The sequence below is a fragment of the Cygnus olor genome, chromosome 2, assembly GCF_009769625.2.
Source record: "Cygnus olor isolate bCygOlo1 chromosome 2, bCygOlo1.pri.v2, whole genome shotgun sequence".
Lineage (NCBI taxonomy): Eukaryota > Metazoa > Chordata > Aves > Anseriformes > Anatidae > Cygnus > Cygnus olor.
The window spans coordinates 82,285,133-82,302,607 of NC_049170.1; the positions used below are offsets into that span (position 1 = coordinate 82,285,133).

Sequence of the window (17,475 nt, forward strand, 5' to 3'; positions counted from 1 at the left end):
CTCAGGAAGAGACTTCTTTGCACCTCCCTCAACCTTTCTGAGGTATATCTAATAGAGATGCCTGCCTGAACTTTTCAGGTTTTCATTCAAGGCTGAAATTGATTTTGATTCTTCAATGAGAAGTTCCTCCCATCTTCTTTTTAGCTGCTGCTCAATTTTTTTTTGATCATTATTTAAAAATAGATCAAGCAACTTCTAGATTCAGAGGGTTTGCTCAGCTGATTATCCAAAAATATTCACATACCTTTTTTTTAATCCATGCCTCCATCAAAGTTACTTGGAAAATAATTAGCAGGATCTTCTTTGTTGTGGCTGTCTAGGAGCTATACACACACATTCAGAACGACGGAAGTTCCTGGGTCATTTCTAGTTCATTACACTTCTGGGTCTACAAATCCCCACCCACACCAAGATTATTATTAATTAATACACAAGGGAGAGAGAAAGATAGAAGAGGGGGAGGGTTGGAAACAAGCACAGAAAATTATCTTCATCACAGGAAATGCTTAAGACCTCTTCCAAGACAGCCAGCTTCAAGCGTATTAACTACCACCCTGAATGCAGACCGACTTCCATCCGTGCCCTAAATGCTTTTCAGAATCAAATCCCACTGCTTAACACCTGAGCTTGTCATCAAGATTAAGGCAAGACCTTCAAGTTCATGAAGAGAAAGACATTGCCTGAAGCACTGCTAGTGACAAACAGAGAAAACAGACTTAACAGCATTAAAAAACCTGGAAGACCTGGTTCTACAATCCAGGATTTCCACAAGAGAGTTAAGAAAGACCAAAAGAAGACAGAAACCTCTTAATCACTTAATCTAAAGCTCTCAATGCTTTAGAGTTAGACTTATCTTCATTCTGAAATGCACAGTGGGTGTGTGCAAGTGATCATGCCCTAGCAAGAGAAGCAAGACTCTCACCTCCTTTAAAAAAAGTCAGGAAACAGACTGCTAACCCTGAGATGGGTAAAAACAATCTGTGAACTAAAGGAGGAAGCAATCAATTTATAAAACGCTGATGGAGACATATTCAAGCACACAAGCACTCAACAACTGAGAATAGAGCTGATGCAAGAAGGGGACACAGAAGGGGCAGACAGCTCAAAAATGCAAGTTATAAGCATTCACAGGACAAACAGCAAGGAGAAAAAAAATGAGAAAACCTTGGGAAGTTACAAAATAGGAGCAAAAAGCTTACAATTGCTGTTGCTTATTCACAAGATTTACAGCATTCTTTATCAACTGGCCCTGCTATAATCTATTGTTAATACACAGTAAGCCCTATTTTATATAAGCTACCAAAAATTGAGTACAATGGGGACAAATGCCTGGCATAAGCCTCTTACTGATATGTGCTCTGGCAGTGCTGAGCTAATTGCAACTCTCTGATTTTTCCCTGAGACCTGTGCCTGCCTTTTAGCTCGTTGCAGCCTGCAGTGGGCTGTGCTCCTTTTACTTTTTTTTTTTTTTTGCATACTCTTCTTTTAATATCCCAATGAATAATTTAGTCCAGATGATAAATCCTTTTGTGTACCTCAGGCATTCTCTCCCCAAGACCATCGATGCAGTCCCAAAGTATTGAACTGAGGGCACTTAAGCGGGGCTATCGACCGCTCCTACCTCCTCTGCTCGTATTTGGCCTGTTTCATAAAAAGTATAGTTCAGAACACGGGTCAGCCCACAACCTGCAGCGAGATGCATCTCCCAAAGAAAATTGGAAGGATGCATCAGATCACATTGGTTTCGGTCACTGTCAAGCTACAAAACAAGGGAAAGACAAAGTGCTTTTGCCTCACTAAAAAGCACGCTCGCATTATTCAGCTTGCTGGAAACCCCGCGCACATCAGAAAGCGGGCACAAGGTACATAGGGTCATAAAGGTTGGGAAAGACCTCCAAGATCATCTGTTCCAAGCGTAGCCCAGCCACCAATATCACCCCCTAAGGTCTGAGGGGTTCAGCGCCGCAAGGAGCAGAGCAGCAGCTCTGCTGGGAGCAGCCCTGTGCCACCATTAGCCGCTGGCCAAAAGCACTGCAGGGGCTTGCCACTGGTTTCCTGCCATGTACTGTGCAGAGGATCAACTCATCAGCATCTACTTTGCCATCTCTGGTGTTCAAAAAAACCAAAAACACACCCTTCCTTGCTTTGCCCAGCAGCAGGACCAGGAGGAAGCTCTGCTGAGGTCCTTCACACACAGCATGCGCGTTCTCTGCAACACGAAAACTGTGCCACGTTTCCAAATAGCATCTCAGGTTGTTTACAGAGACAAGCTGACTAAAGATATTTTTATCCTCATCTCCCAAGACCAATTTATAATTAGTACAGCCTTTGAACAACACACACTTGCAGCATAGCGTCAACATGCTGACTCAAAAGAGGGCTTTCTGCAGTGCCAGTGGCCTCCCCAGGACAGCTTTTCTCAATGAATGCTGGTGTAACAGAGTGCTGGGCCACTGCAACACAGACACAGGGTGGCTGCCGGGCACGGAGCAGACTGGGAGCTATGCAGAGAAGGAAAGCACCTCGTGGGTAGAGCTAGGAAGCCTCCAAGAATCAGTATTCCTTCTCCAAGTGGATTTTGCTCTCTACAGCCTCTCTACCACTAGTCTGAAGTCAAAGTTTCTTTCCTTTTACAGCATCCCTCCCGCTGCCTGAAGCCTCCCCACAGCTCTGCGCTCAGCTCAGGGGGTGCCAGCCACCCAGCTCACGTCTGAAGTGGCCTGAAGGGCACGGAGCCTCAGATACAGGCAGCTGCCAGTGCTTTCCACAACACACAAATACCACACTCTGCCTACAACAAAGGCTCTCTTGTGTGACAGCACAGCCCGAGAGGGGATCACAAGAGCATGCCATGGGATACGGCTGCCAGAAGGGCAGTAAGGGGGTAGGAATGCAGGGAAGCCGAGAGCAACAGGAAATCTGGACCCTGCTGCCTCCTCCTCCCCCGCCTGATTACAGAGAAATGCCAGGTCACCCAAGATTCGCAGTGTTTTTCTCACCTTGACCACACTTCTGAAAAGGAGAGCTGAAGGGACAGAAGGGAAACGAGCAAGGAAAGCCCCGGGGTCCCGCTGCCCCCAGGTGCTGGGGTGCTGCTCCCAGGGGGTCCCCCCCACGTCCCCAGGAGCCCTCCAGCTGTCAGCAAGCACTTGAAAGGCACCATCTGGAGGACAAGGGAAGCCAAGGTCAGATGAACACCTCGTTTCTCATTCTTAGGACAGGGTAATTATAAACCCTTCATTTGCCCAGCACTGTCGATTGCCAAGACAGGTAGCTTCACCCAGCAATTTGTCTGTCCAAATAAAACCGCACAGAAGCCAGCACCAAAGCAAAAGCATGGAGTAAAGTCCATAAACTACAGCAACATCTACCCTGAATCCTTCTCTTCTTAAAAAGGAAAGTCTGTGGGCTTAAACGCGAGCAGAAATATTTATGACAAACCAAGCAACCCTCCTGAACATAATTAGCAGTCTCATTTTGTTCAATCGTGAGGTCACCAAGACTCCTTTCCCTACTCTGCCGGCTTTCACTATAAAAAAAAACAACAAAAAACACACCACCAGAAACCTCATAGATGAAGCCCACACTAAATTAACTTGGCTTCCTCTCCTCCCCTGGCCTCAAATAAGCAAAGCCATTACCTCAGGAGAAACAAAATTTGCTACCTGCACCAATGGCACTCTAGGATGTTTCAACATAAATGAGAAATGTAATCAAAACAGCCACTGCAGCGAGCTGAGAAACAAACACTGTCCACCGAGACCCGCTTAATTAGATGTGCCCATACTGCTCCTGACAAAATGTTGTCCCATTTCCATCAGTTTCTTTGCCATTTCCAGGCTGCCTAGGCTCTTCCTCCTATGCTAGTTTTAACCCTTCCACCTGGCAAAACCTTGTTTTGCTCTGTTCTGCTGGCGGTTAACCAAAAAGTAGCAAGACCACCTCCTACAGCAGGTTCTGTTATCACAAAACAGCACTGATCTTTGCTAACGACAGCTCTCACATTTTCAAGGATGGCAAAACGTCAGGTGCATATATGCAAGAGACAGCACTTTCTAGCTCCCATACATCGGCATATCTCTGGGCTGTAAATCAAAGGTTTCTGAGCCTTGAATTGGCCTTTGGTGCCTAAAAACCAACAGTTTCATTGCTTTGCCTAAACCATGCTGACTATAACAACTTCAGCAAAAAGAAATAATCCCATGGAAAACATTGGCCACTTTCCAAGACAAATAAATAGCTATAAGCCAAGAACAACTCAAATTGTAATTACAGACAATAGTTGGTTGGGTGTTGCATGTGGAGTAGCCAGGGAAAATGGAGATAAATTGATCCTCTCAAATACAAAAGAAATCAGGAGAGGCAGCTTGTTACCTGTACGGTGTGGATGGGCTACAGCTGGAATGGTATAAGGGGAAAAAAAAAGTGCAACCCAAAACAAATGGCTTGTGAATGTGTGTGCATGTCAGAGCCCTCCATACAGAACTGGCTTCCTGTGAGAAGCTGAGTCTATAATGCTGGCACTCAGCTACGCTCTTCAGTTCCTGGAAAGATGAATACTCAAATTTGTGGTATCCAACTCACACATCACTGACAAATTTTTCACATCACTGACAAAACTAAATGGCAGGCTACTAGGATTTTTTTGTTGTTGTTTTGTATGACTACCCCTTATAAGAAGATAAATTTTTGAAAACAAAATTAGTAATTAATTTGCTTCTAAAGTAAAATCCATACAGCTTTACAATGAACTGGCAGTACTTCTGATGACTCGAAGCACCACTGCTCTAGTAGCATTCCAAGCTAAACTGCAGACCTCAGCAATCCTAGCAGAGTGTGTGCTCAAACCCTGCTGAAGTAAAATGAAGAGCTGTGCATTTCTGTGATCACAGTGGGAAGTGCGTACTTTGTTCTGATGCTACAACACTGCCTTATTGTTGGATGTCCTGCTGGAAACTGATACAAATGACCAAAAAAGCACTAAATTGGAAAATAATACCGATTTTTTTTTTCCTACTAGCCATCAATTCTAGCCAGTACTCATGATGTGTGCAGTTACCCACAGCACTTCAGGAAGCCAAGGAGCACAGATTTGGCTTTAACCAATTTTCTAGGCTGATTCAGAAACACCCTCCTACCAGAGACACCAGGCAGCAGCCATACAGTTAAGTTGCTCTAGGAAACTTGCACGAGCTTGTTTGGAGACTGAAAAGTGCCCCAGAAGAATTAAAAACAGTTAGATGAGGAGGAAAAAAATGTTGCAATAGCCTTTTGCCTCCAGAAACCTGCGTTACAGTCTGGGTTTACCCATAAAGGCAACACTGTGTCGTCACTGTGTTATCTTAACTGCATGGGCTGCTACAAAAAAAAGGTTATTGAAAAACAAACCCAAAACACAAACTGAGGAAGTCTCAATTTCCATGTCATTGACTGCACTGCAGAGACCTTCAGAATTTAAGCTCTGTATACATGAAAAAATAAATATATAAACAATGCAGGGAGGGGATAGATTCAAAGGGCTTACACTGGCCATTAGCACTCAATGTACTAGCTGGAAACAAATCTTGCCACAAGTAGGGCTCCCCACTTTTTTCCTCCCTCTTTTTCCACTCCTTGGGCTTCAGAAACAAAGTCAGAGCCCCATTATTACTCCTTTCTTCTCAAACTTCCTTGTCCTTCCCCCTCCTCAGTGTACCTTTTCCAGCCCCATTTTCATGCCATTCCTTCCATTTCCTCAACCCTGGGGGATCCCTCCACTCGTTTAAGGAGGGCTTGCATTAACTGGCTGCCCCAAAGCCATCATCTTCGGCACGACACCTCCTCCTCCAAGGGACGAGCTACACTTCCAGAGACAAGCATGTACCTCTGCCAACCTCCTAGTCTCGCTTCCCTTCAACACAGGGGTCAGAAATCCACCAGCAAAACGTGCCCTCACGGATAAAAGACTCTTGCCCTTGCCTCATGCTGCCCAGCATGGTGTGCAATGGATGGATGGAGACTCTTCCTCGCCCATCACGCGTTGGTGCCTGATGGTGTGATGTGCAATCTGTGGTGGGCATCGACCGTATTTAATGGGATGTGGACGGGTGACCGGGGCAAAGCCCAGCACACAATTCCTCCTGGCAAAAGCAGGAGCTGCTCAGTCCAGAGGACAACGCCAGGAAACCAAAGGGGATCTCAGAAGCAGAGGGGAGCTGGCACAGGCAGACAGCAGCAAGCACGCAGCCCTCCCGCTTCATACCACTCATGCTGTGGCAGACGTGATCTGCTAATTCATCACCAACCCGCGCCAACAAGCCAGAACAGGAGTGGCACAACACACACACGGCAGACAGGCACACAACAACCTTCCTCGTTCGGGGGAAGCTGCCTCTTACTGCCGGCGGTTGCTAACAGACTTGTCCTCTGAGCTAACATGGGAGAGCCCTGCGGCACAGAAGCGAAGGTTTCACCTCTAAGGGGATTACAGACACTTCTGACGGAGATACAGGATCATACAGTCAACGACTGGGACAAGCCCCCTGTAGCAGATTCTTGTGCCAAGCCCTTTCAGGATGAGGTGATAGACATGGGGATGTTAAGAATACATTAACTCTAGACAAAAAGCCTGCAGCTTCCAAAGGGTGGATTAATTATTAAAGCAGCAGCAATAAAATTATTCAATAGCTCAGAGACATGCACCTATACTATACACAGATAAGTGCTCCAATAACCTTGTACTTTAATTTGTAGGTTCACTTCAGTTCTCACCCCCGTAGGCAGCATTGCAGCCATTTGAAACTCCACCATTTTCATTAACTTCCCTTTGAAAGAATGAATTGAACTACCAAATATAAGTAATAGGTACCCTGTACACAACAACAACAGCAGCTTCCTCCCTCCTTCCACCTTTTCCCTAACTCAACACCCAAAAGACTAGAGCATATTTGCTTCACCCACCACCAAACCAACAGAGGTGATTAAGAACTCTTAAATACATCTATTTTTCCTTTAAAATGATCAGGATGACAAACACTAGATTACAGACAAGACTTGTCAGACTTTGAACAGACACTTCTTAACACCACTGCCTTTCAGTAGTCAGGTTAGTCACTAATACACCCTAAATTCAGATATCCAGAATAGGAATAAGATACATGCCCTCAAACCATCATAACTTTGGGGCAAAGGGTCCATCAAAACTTTTGGGGCTAGCAGTATCTAACTTGGTTAAATGCAAAAGTTGGTAGGGATGCTGGAATCTCAGCAGTTTCTCAACAGATTAATTTACTGTATTGTCTCTCGAGGGGAGAAGTTTTAAGCCTCTGACGTGTATCTCAATGTACACAGCTAGCTTTAAGGAGGAGATGACAAACAATTGCTAAGTTGGCCGTCCTCCAGTTAATCAGCCTGCTTTGACTCTGATTCATCTGTGAACCGCTGTTGAAAACCAATTGCTTGTTTAATGGGGCAGAAAGATGAAATCAATTTCAATACGCATCTCTGAAGTGTCCCTCTTATGTAGAAGCGCTGCCTGAGGGAGCGGGGGACACACACATTTCCTTCTGGTTGAGCTGGTTTCACTTGCAATTTGCTATCCCTACAGGTACTGGATTATAAAATTGTACTATCTTTTTGGCTTACAGAATCCTCATCACTCTTGCCTGGTCTTCAGGGAGACGACAGCCATGCACCCAAGGGAGACAGGTTCACACTGACTCATCAGGTGTTTCATTAAGGAGCTGTGCCAACGAGGAAACTAAACCCAGTAAGCAATGGGAACACCAGCTGCTCTGCCACCAACACCCACGGTGCTGCGAGGAGAGGTGGGGATGGGTCGGGTGGAGGATGTTTCAGGGACAGACCGTGCTGGCCTGTCTCAGGAGTTCAGCTGAAGCCTCTCTCCACAAGCCATTAAGTGCCACTGCCAGGAAATCACGGTCAATAGCAAGGCAGGCAGGCAGGGTGTTATATGCCCTTGCTCAGGTGAAGACTGTTTCCCTCAGATCAAAAGTGGATGCAATGCAGTCAGCAAATCCATAACCTTTTTCCACAGCAAGACACCTAAAGGCAACAGCACCATTTTGGATTTATTCCTCTTTTCTTCCTTAAACACACAAAGCTTCCTACGTTAAGATATAAACTAATTTTACATTCTAATTTAGGAATTACGGATCTGCACTAACAAAGAACTAGGGAGTTTTGATTACTCTGTTCTGCTTTTTATTACAATTTTATGCCAGAGTCTGCAAACACAAACAATTTATATGAGCCTTTGCTAACAAACCAGAAGACCAAAACCCATACTACTTGAAGAAAGCACGAGGCAGACCACAGCTTGGACCAACGGTCAGAACACCACCTCCAGAAAAACACCCAAAGCCCTACGTGGTGCTTTCTAGACACGTTTCATTATTTGGTGAAATAATAACACTTACTGTTACCTGTCAGCTGTTACATGAGCTACAGCAAGAGCACGGCAACCCCACGTTCCCTCACCATGGCTTTGCATGAGATTTCCATGCGCATTGCCTAAAATACTGGGAAAACAGCAGGGGAAGGGAGGCGGAAGGAGAGAGGGAAGAGTGGCAGGGAAGTCTGGGACAGTGCAGGCTGGGAGAATGAAACAGGATCACACACATGCAGAAACGCTTTCTCCTTCTGTGTTACATGAGGACACTGCCAAAAGAGTCAAGCACACCAGCATTAAGAAGCCTGTTTTATCCCCTTGCAGACCTAGAGCCTGATCTCATACCATTTTACCATCACACAGATAACTAAATTCACGATTTGTATCTGCCAAGTTTTCATTATGCTCCTTTGACATATTATCTTTGGAGGATGAGGCACATAGACAGGCTAAATGTTTCCAAGCCCCACAAAAAGAAATGAAATGAAATAAAATAGAAATAGTACCATGGAACCTATTCCCTCTGGAACAGAGAGCTCCAGCAGAGCAGGGCAGTCTCGCAGCTCTCACCTTTGCCTCCACCGTTCAGAGGCTTTCCAGGGGATTCCCAAGAAAGGCTCTGACTTCACATCCAAAAGCTTTGGATTACTGCCTTCAGTAATCCCCATTTAAATAAAAGGGGGAAAGAATACTCACTTGGTTATCGGGTGCAAACAAACACTGTGACACTGATGCCTGCAGGTTTGGGGAGCAACTGCCTCTCCCAACCCCATGCCCACACAGCACACAAGTACCTCCAAACATTTCAGGCCACTTGGAATTATGCTCAGTCAACATTTTCTGTAAGCCAGCCTCAGTACATTACTAAGAACTTCGTGAAGAAGAAAAGAAAAAAGGTATTGCAGAGGAGACTATGCCAACAGTAGGTTATATACATTGTGTGCGTGGGATGGGGAGTTTCTATCCCACAAAGCATTTTAATATTTTGACATCTGTTTTCACCTAAGTCTGTCCTTGTTGCTTAGGGATTCCCAGGATACAACAGACTAGTTCAGCGACAAAAGAGACTGCAGTGAAAATGTACTATCCAGGAATCCAGGCATGAGGAATAAAATAAACATAGCATTCAAAAGCACCACATTATCTCTAGAGGCTCCAGAAATTAAATTTGACTCAGAACAAGACATTTACAGTTTCCCCAGAACAGGGAAATGCCACAGAAGTCAAGCATCTTCTGTGGAAAGTCTACATCTCGACACAATGCAGTTTCAAAAGAAGAAGTGTGCACATATTTTTAGGCAGCCTTCCCCTCCTGTAAGTCATATGTCATGATTTCCATTTAGCGCTTTATCAGGCACCTTTTACATGTTTGTCTCCACACACTCATACATCCATCTTTGCTAGGTCTGCTGCTAATATTTCAGAACTCCAAATGAAAACAAACACACAAACAAAAGACTGTGACTTTTCATCATAAACAGGTGAGCTGAGAGTTTCTTCCCCTCCCTGACTTTTCCCCTCGAGAACAGTCAACTCAGCCCACACGCACACCATTCATCGCTCATCATTTCTTTAATTTTCTTGACTGGGGTCTGAAGACTGTAGCTGTTTCCTCAGAGTACGATGCTCTGATTTCTTTTCTTTTGGTTTCACTCCACCTGAAGTGTACTCTGCAGCTCATCTACCTTCGGTTCACTCTGAATGCACACAGACAACAGGCACGTGGGAGGGAAAGGCTGCGGCTCCCTCGGCTGCACCAACTCAACCGCTGATGCAACCACACAGAAATCCTAAAATGGATCTGTTAAAATACAGAGGATAATATTTCAAGTGGTACTTTTGAAATTTTTTAAGCCTTATCACCTTGCACACCTGGTTTCAAGAACAGAATTGGCTAAATCAGCAAAATTCAGGACGTGGGAACAGGTAGCAGAAACTTCTGAAACCTGCTGTGCCGTTCCAGGGCTGTAATGCAGAGCCACACCTTCGCTCTGTTTTCACATTCAGTTTCATGAGACAGTGCTGGCCAGGATGCATTTTGCCAGCCCATCAGCCACGTCCACCTTCCTGCGATTCTCACTTCCCCTGACGTTTACCTCTGGCCTCACAAATCCAGCTCTCCCGCACGGTGACCGCAGACTGGAATGGGGGAACACTATATCCACGACCGCTGAACACCAGCATCTCGCTTGGGTCGTGCTTGCAGCACAGTTCTCGTGCAGTAAAACCTTTCCTTAAGGACCACCAGGAAAAGGAAAACACCAGTCCCCTGGGGAACAGGTATTAGAGACTCGGGAAGCAGTCCTGTGCCAGGCTGGAAACACCTCTCAGCAGGGACGAGCAGGTTTCTGGGGAGAATGTGCCGCTGCCCTCCATGTGCAGACAGGATGGGAAGGCTTTGCCAGCCACAACTTAGTCCTGTACAATTCCTCAGTCAACAGGAAAAAACGATTTCTGATGATACACCAGCTTACAGAACAAATGGGACAGTAATGGCAGATTGTACACACAGGGTTTCCAAATGTGTAACTACCCAGTGTGTAGATTTTTAGTGGAATTCAATCTAATGCATTTTACACCAAACACTTGACTTAAAATTGTATAAAGGTTTTATATCACAGCAGTACTGTTCCATACCAACTACACATTGCACAAGCATAACTGCATTGCAGTATAAAAAACAGTGATTGTTTGGTTTAGCATTTAACCTTGTTACAGTAACAGCTTAAATTTAAGCCACTAAAATTCTATTATTTGAAATTCAAATTATGCCTATTTTGCAGACCAATACTCACAATTCAGAATCACCAAGACAAATATATTTTTGTATAAATCTTAGTAAATTCCCTTCATGTGTTATAACAAGTAGCATACCTTTCTCATTGGTCTTTTCCAAAGAATAAGCACTATTCCCTTCTAGTGCTGAGAAAGAGAAACTCATTCTTTTCAGTACTGTTTATAACAAAACAAATGGGAGACATAGCTGAAGCCTAAATAAATGATTCCAGAAACTTTCCTTTGTGTTTTCCTTCTTTTAAAATATTTTGTGATAGTGTAAAATAGAGATGCACACACTGTAGTCAGACACTGTCAGACAGCCACTTAAGTGGCAATCAAAAATTAATTAAAAACAGAAATAAACTAAAACAAACAAACAAACAAAAAAAAAAAACAACACGCTGTGACAATCCCAAAGGCTTTGCAAATACCAAAGGTAGAAGACCAAGGTCATACGAGCTGATCAGTTCAGTGCAGAGAACATCTTTCAGCATCTTTATACTAGACGCAAACAACATTATCTCTGCCCCGCAGTTCAAGTCCTAACACCCTACCCTCCCCACCCTCAAAATCAAAAATAAAATCTAGTCTTCTCCTTAGAGGATATAATTTACTGAAGCAAAACCAAAGGGACAGCAACAAAGTGACCTTTTAAAAGAAACTAGGTCTTTCCAGCATTGCAGCATCAGATTGATGGCCTGCATTTCTGCTCCTGAAGGTTTAGGGCTGCCAAGTCCACAACCAAGATGTTTTACTATGAATCATGGATTATTTGTTGTCATCGTCAGACTGGAGGCTTCTATTTATTCACTAATTTGGATGTTGCTAAGAAAAGCCAGCCAGAAAATTGGAAGTCTCATAACCAAGACCTGATCATATTTGGTTCTCCAACCACGTTTTAGAAGTTTTACATAAATCCAAAGCCAGTGTCCTCACTCCAAGCGCTGAAGTAAATATAGTTAGACAAAGCCATACAGATCCCTATTATTTATTTATTTTTTTTAGGAATCATTTTCTCTGCTGTTTATCCACTCTTTTCCAATGCACATTAGTCAGTGCCCAGAAGACATGAAAGGACTTCCATCTGCTACTACTGCAAGCAGACAGCTATCTTGGGAGGAAACGTCAACCTGTCCAAGGCATACGTCTCTAAACACATTAAACCTGCTGTCTCTGCCAAGTTGCAATTAAACACAGTCTAATCTCTAAAAAGCTTGTAAGAAAGGTATTTTAAAATCCCATGTTCCAGAATGACCCATGCTGAGTAAAGGCACAGTGACTTGTAACTTCACAGTGACTTATAACAGCCTAATCTGTTTTCACCAAGAGAATTTCCTGACCTCAGGTTTCTGCAATAAGCTCGTGTGAATCAATTCATTTACAAGCCACAAGTCAGAGCTATGAAACTGCATCTACAGAAGGCTGAATCTGCATCTCCCTCCAAAAGCACGGCGAAAGCTTCAACCCGTTTCTGCAGTGTTATTTTGATATTTTAGTTAATTCCAGGAATCAGAGCAGGAAGCAGATAAGTCTATCTTCTATTTAAAAAGCCCCCCCAGCCCCACTTTGATAGGCAAGTGGGTTATTTCCTCAGAAAAACCCACTTCTCTGAAGTATGGCATCTGCCCTGTTCTGCTTTGCGCAGAGCCGTGGTGCAGCTGGGGGCTTGCACCCGAGTGGCACTGCGCAGGCAGGTCACACATCCATGGCCAGGAGGAGGGATGAACACTATGAATAAATAGATGCCCCTTCATCAGAGCAGACTTTGTATATAAAGTTTTCCTAGCAGGAAAAGGCACTAGTCCCATGCAAGTCCCACAAGGCACTAAAAGCCCCAAGGCTGGATCCGAGCAGGGTACAGCACCAGCAGGGCAGTGCTACCCAGATCTGCACAGACTAGCACAACACACTGCTTCGCCTGGCTGGGTTTTTGTTTCTGAAATAGCTAGGATACAAAATCTGTAATTGTTGCTATTACTCTTGGTTGGATGGGAGCAGAAAAGTATGTCACATTCCCTCTTATCAAGAGGAAGAGAGAAGAAGCAGCTGCTGCACATGCTATGTATTCCTTTTACTTTATTTTTCCTCTTTGGGTCATGCATTGGCTGTTCTTGTTCTCTGCTGTTCCACACTGTCCCCAGGCCCTTAAGAAGCACCCAACCTCAGCCAGAGAAGACGACTAAAAGGTCAGGAAGGGAAGAAAAGCAGCTGCATGTATACATATTTTACTGAAATGCAATACTGAGTCAAGAAGGGTGAAGTTTGTCTCCTTGAAAAGTCAAATCCATCAGGATAAACGTTTACAAGATGCAAATTGAACTTTGCATCTTTTCTGCCAGACATATCACAGATGCTAACAAGAAAGTAGGCAAGGATGGGACAATGCTTCAGGCTGATTCACAACTCTAAACTCACATTGACATCTGAAAAGACTAACATGGGTAGAGTTAAGGTTCATATAATCAAAGCTTCCCCTGTCCAAATTCCAAAGCATTCACGTGCAGTAATTGGGTTTCTCTACTGTACATACACGAGAAGCCATTTTTTCCAACAGATGACTAACACTGGCAGCTTTATTTATTTCTTTGACTTTCAAAGCAGAGTTAATTTTAATGGGTCTATAAATCAAAGGCTCTTTAATTAATTTCTTCAAGCTTCCTAGAAATACAGATTTGGTTTTGTCTTGAAAAACAAGTCAGTCAAGTTCTAGACAAAACCCCCTTTCCAACGTCAGAGCTATAAGGGAAACCAAAATGGGATTTTATTAAGAACGCTGGTTGCAATTTCAACAGACAAGCTACTTCTACCATTATACAACCCTTTTAAGTTGCTCTTGTTTTTCCTCCCTGTCTTCAGTCCATAATAAAAAAAATTCTTCTCATATATTGCTCCCCCCCCCCCCCATCATTGCTTCTGCTTCCTGTATATTTTTGTTGTTTTTCTTCCTTCTGCCTTCTCTTATAAAGCTGCAAACCAAGCGCTCTGAGGATGAATGGCCGCGTACCCGGGAGATGGCTACGCTGCCTGCCAGCACAGCGCTGAAACCTGGGTGCAAGCAGCACCGCGACTTGAAGAGGCCCTTGCCAAGGAGCTGAGAGAGCAGCGCTGTGCTCCTTCTGGACAGCGGCTCCCCATCAAGCAGAATACGCGAGGGATTTATTAATCTGTTTATTTTAAACAACGAGCCCTGGTCCATGAGATTAAGCATCTATTGAACTGAATGCCTCGCAGAGAAAACAGCCTCCTCATTTCTGCGCACAATCGGTCTGAATGTTTGGACAGCAGACGACACACAAAGCAACCTACCCGTGCCTCAGTGCTGGGGCACACAGGTCTCCCAGCCTGCATTTCTACCAGATGATCATTAATCACAGCTCTCGGGCAGAGTTTGCCTTCTTCCACGATACCAAGGCCCTCGGCTGCTAGGGCACGCACGAACCCTGTGCTCTGCTGCTGCTTCTGCCAGCGACTGCCCTCCTCAGATGCTACACAGCAGCAGAATGAAATGCACGTCCATAACCGAATATATTGATTACGTGAGGTAAGCCGCTAATGGAGATATATTTGCACTCCAGTGCCTGACTGTGGAGGAGAGGACTGGGGCTTCACTGTACAAGCTAAGTGTGCCCTGCAGAAGGTGATCTCTGCCACACAGCAATCGGACAGAAAGCCAGAGCAGGGAGGCTGCAAGAATAGTTTATCTGCTCTGAATTCCTGCAAACACAAGCTGGACAGAGATGCTGGGGACCCAGGAGATTGGGATATCACCTGCAGAGGCTGGGGAACGCGGATCCAGAACTTCTGAAGCAAGCACTGGACCATGTTCCCTCCCCCAGTTCAGCACAGAGACCCTTCAAAAGGAGACAGACACATTTCCAAGCCCAGTCACCTTCTTCAAACACCCCTTTTCTCCAGGAGACCACCTGCTTTATATCACCCAACTAAGACTAAGCTTATCTACGGCTCAAAGATTCCAAACTGGGTGCATAAAGACAGGACATACAGTTCAGGAACGTGAAACTGAAAGGTGCGCTTGCAGAGATTTGTGCATCACTCGTTAGATTCCAGTGAACCGATTTCTCCTCTCAATTCACACCATAACCAGAATTCAAGGAATGTGAGCAAACAAGTTTTCAAGCTAATAACAAGCACTTGTGCCTAAACTTATCTGTAAAAAACACACAACTGTATGTACAATTCATTTAAGAAGGGACCAGATGTTCTCGAAAGACAAAAACATAGCTCGTACTTTCAGGTCCATCAGTAATTGCAGCATATAATTTACAAACAAATTCACTGCAGTGCAACGTTGAGTAGTTGTCTTTAAAAAAGAAAAGTGAGTGACACGAGCATTGGTACATTGTGTCGCCAGCCTACAGAATTTAATCATACAAATAAAGCCAAGAATTAAAACAAAAAGTTTTTATTATATCTGACTAAATAATACGCATTTTTAGAAATACCACAGTGAGCACTGCCTACAATTTTCATGCTTTGAGTGAAATTTAATTAAGTCAAACTAGTAAAAAATCCCGAGGGGTCATGTTATTCGTAAGTGAGAAGACAGGAGTCATGTCTACTTGGCTGGGGATGGAAATTTGGCTAGCCTTGTTAAATCATGGTTCCTCTTGAAAGGTACATAAATATTTATTTGAATTTGTGCGCTGACATTTGTTGCTGGACTTCAATATTCAAGTCACTACAGGTAACTTTTAAATCCACCTTTCGCATACATGTGTTTTTCCCTCTGTGCACATCCTGTTGCCACTGCAATTTGGCTTGCTAAGTCCATAAGAACAGGCAGAAAAGGGAAGTGAAGCACTATTCCTTCATTCACAGGTGATTTGTGAACCTATACGTCCCTCTTTTTGCAGGAGAAAGCAACTGAGAAACGTGCACGTGCCCATGCCTCACTGGAAGAAGCAGCTGAGGGAAAAAAAAAAAAAAGCAAGCCTGTACGCTGACTACCTCAAGGGCAGCTCCTGAGCTCGTTGCTGCCCGTCTCTTTTCCAGCTCTACCTCGGCCAGCTTACAAGTTCTGCAGGGTGCAAGGACGCTGGTCTCAGCCAAGGGAATGGGATAGCTAAAACTCAGTGAGCCAACAGCCTTAGCAGAATATGTATGGCTTCAGCCAGAGATGCTCTCTGCAGTGGATTCAGTTTCCTGCCAGGAAAAAGAATAAATACAAATCACGGCTGACAAAACTTTCATACCCGTCTGTGATCCACTTGCATTTCCCAGAGAAGAAATATAACTTCTCAGATCACAGACGGACAGCCACGACAAGCCACAAAGCCACGACAACATCGGACATACAGCAGTATCGCTGTGCTACCAACCATCTGAAACTGGACATCGCCGTGTCCCAGCTGACACGAGCAGAGCAGCTGGAGCCCAGGCAGTGGTCAGAGCCCGGTGGACGTGCTCTCCTCCTGCTGGGCTGCCTCCCTGCCAGCTGAGCTTGGCTATCCAGGGGCTGCAGAGCCGCAGCAGGGCACTGCACGATGCAGGCCACCCACAGCTGGATGGCTGCGGCAGCCTCCTTGGACAGGGCTTGCACAGACGCACGCACGTGCGGTAGCAGAAGCTTTTGTTACCAGCAATCCTCTGCAGCTCACACCAGTAGCTTCAATCAATGCAGCAAGGAAAAGCCCTTTAGCAGCTGTCTTACACCACCAAGAAAAGGCAGGTGGGAACAGACATGTTAACAGTTTGCACTTTAACACCACTTCAGCCAAGTAAGAGAACTGCAAGTAAAAGGCAACTTTCTGGATTTAACTATACATCCATCCTAAACACCCCCTCTTAATCTAAAACTATAGTTGCATGAGACAATGCAAAGGAATTTGGAAGGGGAAGAGAGCAACCACCTCCATTTTCCCCCAGTGGCAGCAAGCTCTTAGGTCTGCTCATCCTTCTGGCAAAGCTTTAAGTCTACTTGCCATTACTCAAAAAATAAAAACAAACAAAAAAATCCCTAGAAGCATCATTACAAGCATGAAAAGTGACAGTTACAAGCATTTACATGACAGAAGGTAGGATTTCTCATAGAGAGCATACCCAACTGCTGAAGCTGGTTTGGAACAATTAAAAGGCAGACACGCTTTATACTGTAAATGTAAGCTGTATTTTGAGCTGGGGAAATAGCAAGTGTGCTCTAATCTCATCTGATTGCCATCATCACAAGTATTTTAACAGCCGCATTGCATCTTAATTGCATTCCCAATTGACCAATCATACAAGAAGTACCTCAAATAAAAATTAATTCCTTGGGCTTTTTGGTCACATTCATAACACACAGGATTTTC

The 17,475-nt window shown here is 44.5% G+C and overlaps 1 protein-coding gene across 2 annotated transcripts in view; it reads right to left on the reverse strand.

Moving 5' to 3' along the window:
- The window catches only part of SLC22A23 (solute carrier family 22 member 23), a 99,213-nt gene that overhangs the window by 54,369 nt on the left and 27,369 nt on the right, over window positions 1-17,475 (reverse strand). The gene's annotated exons all lie outside the window — the stretch shown is intronic.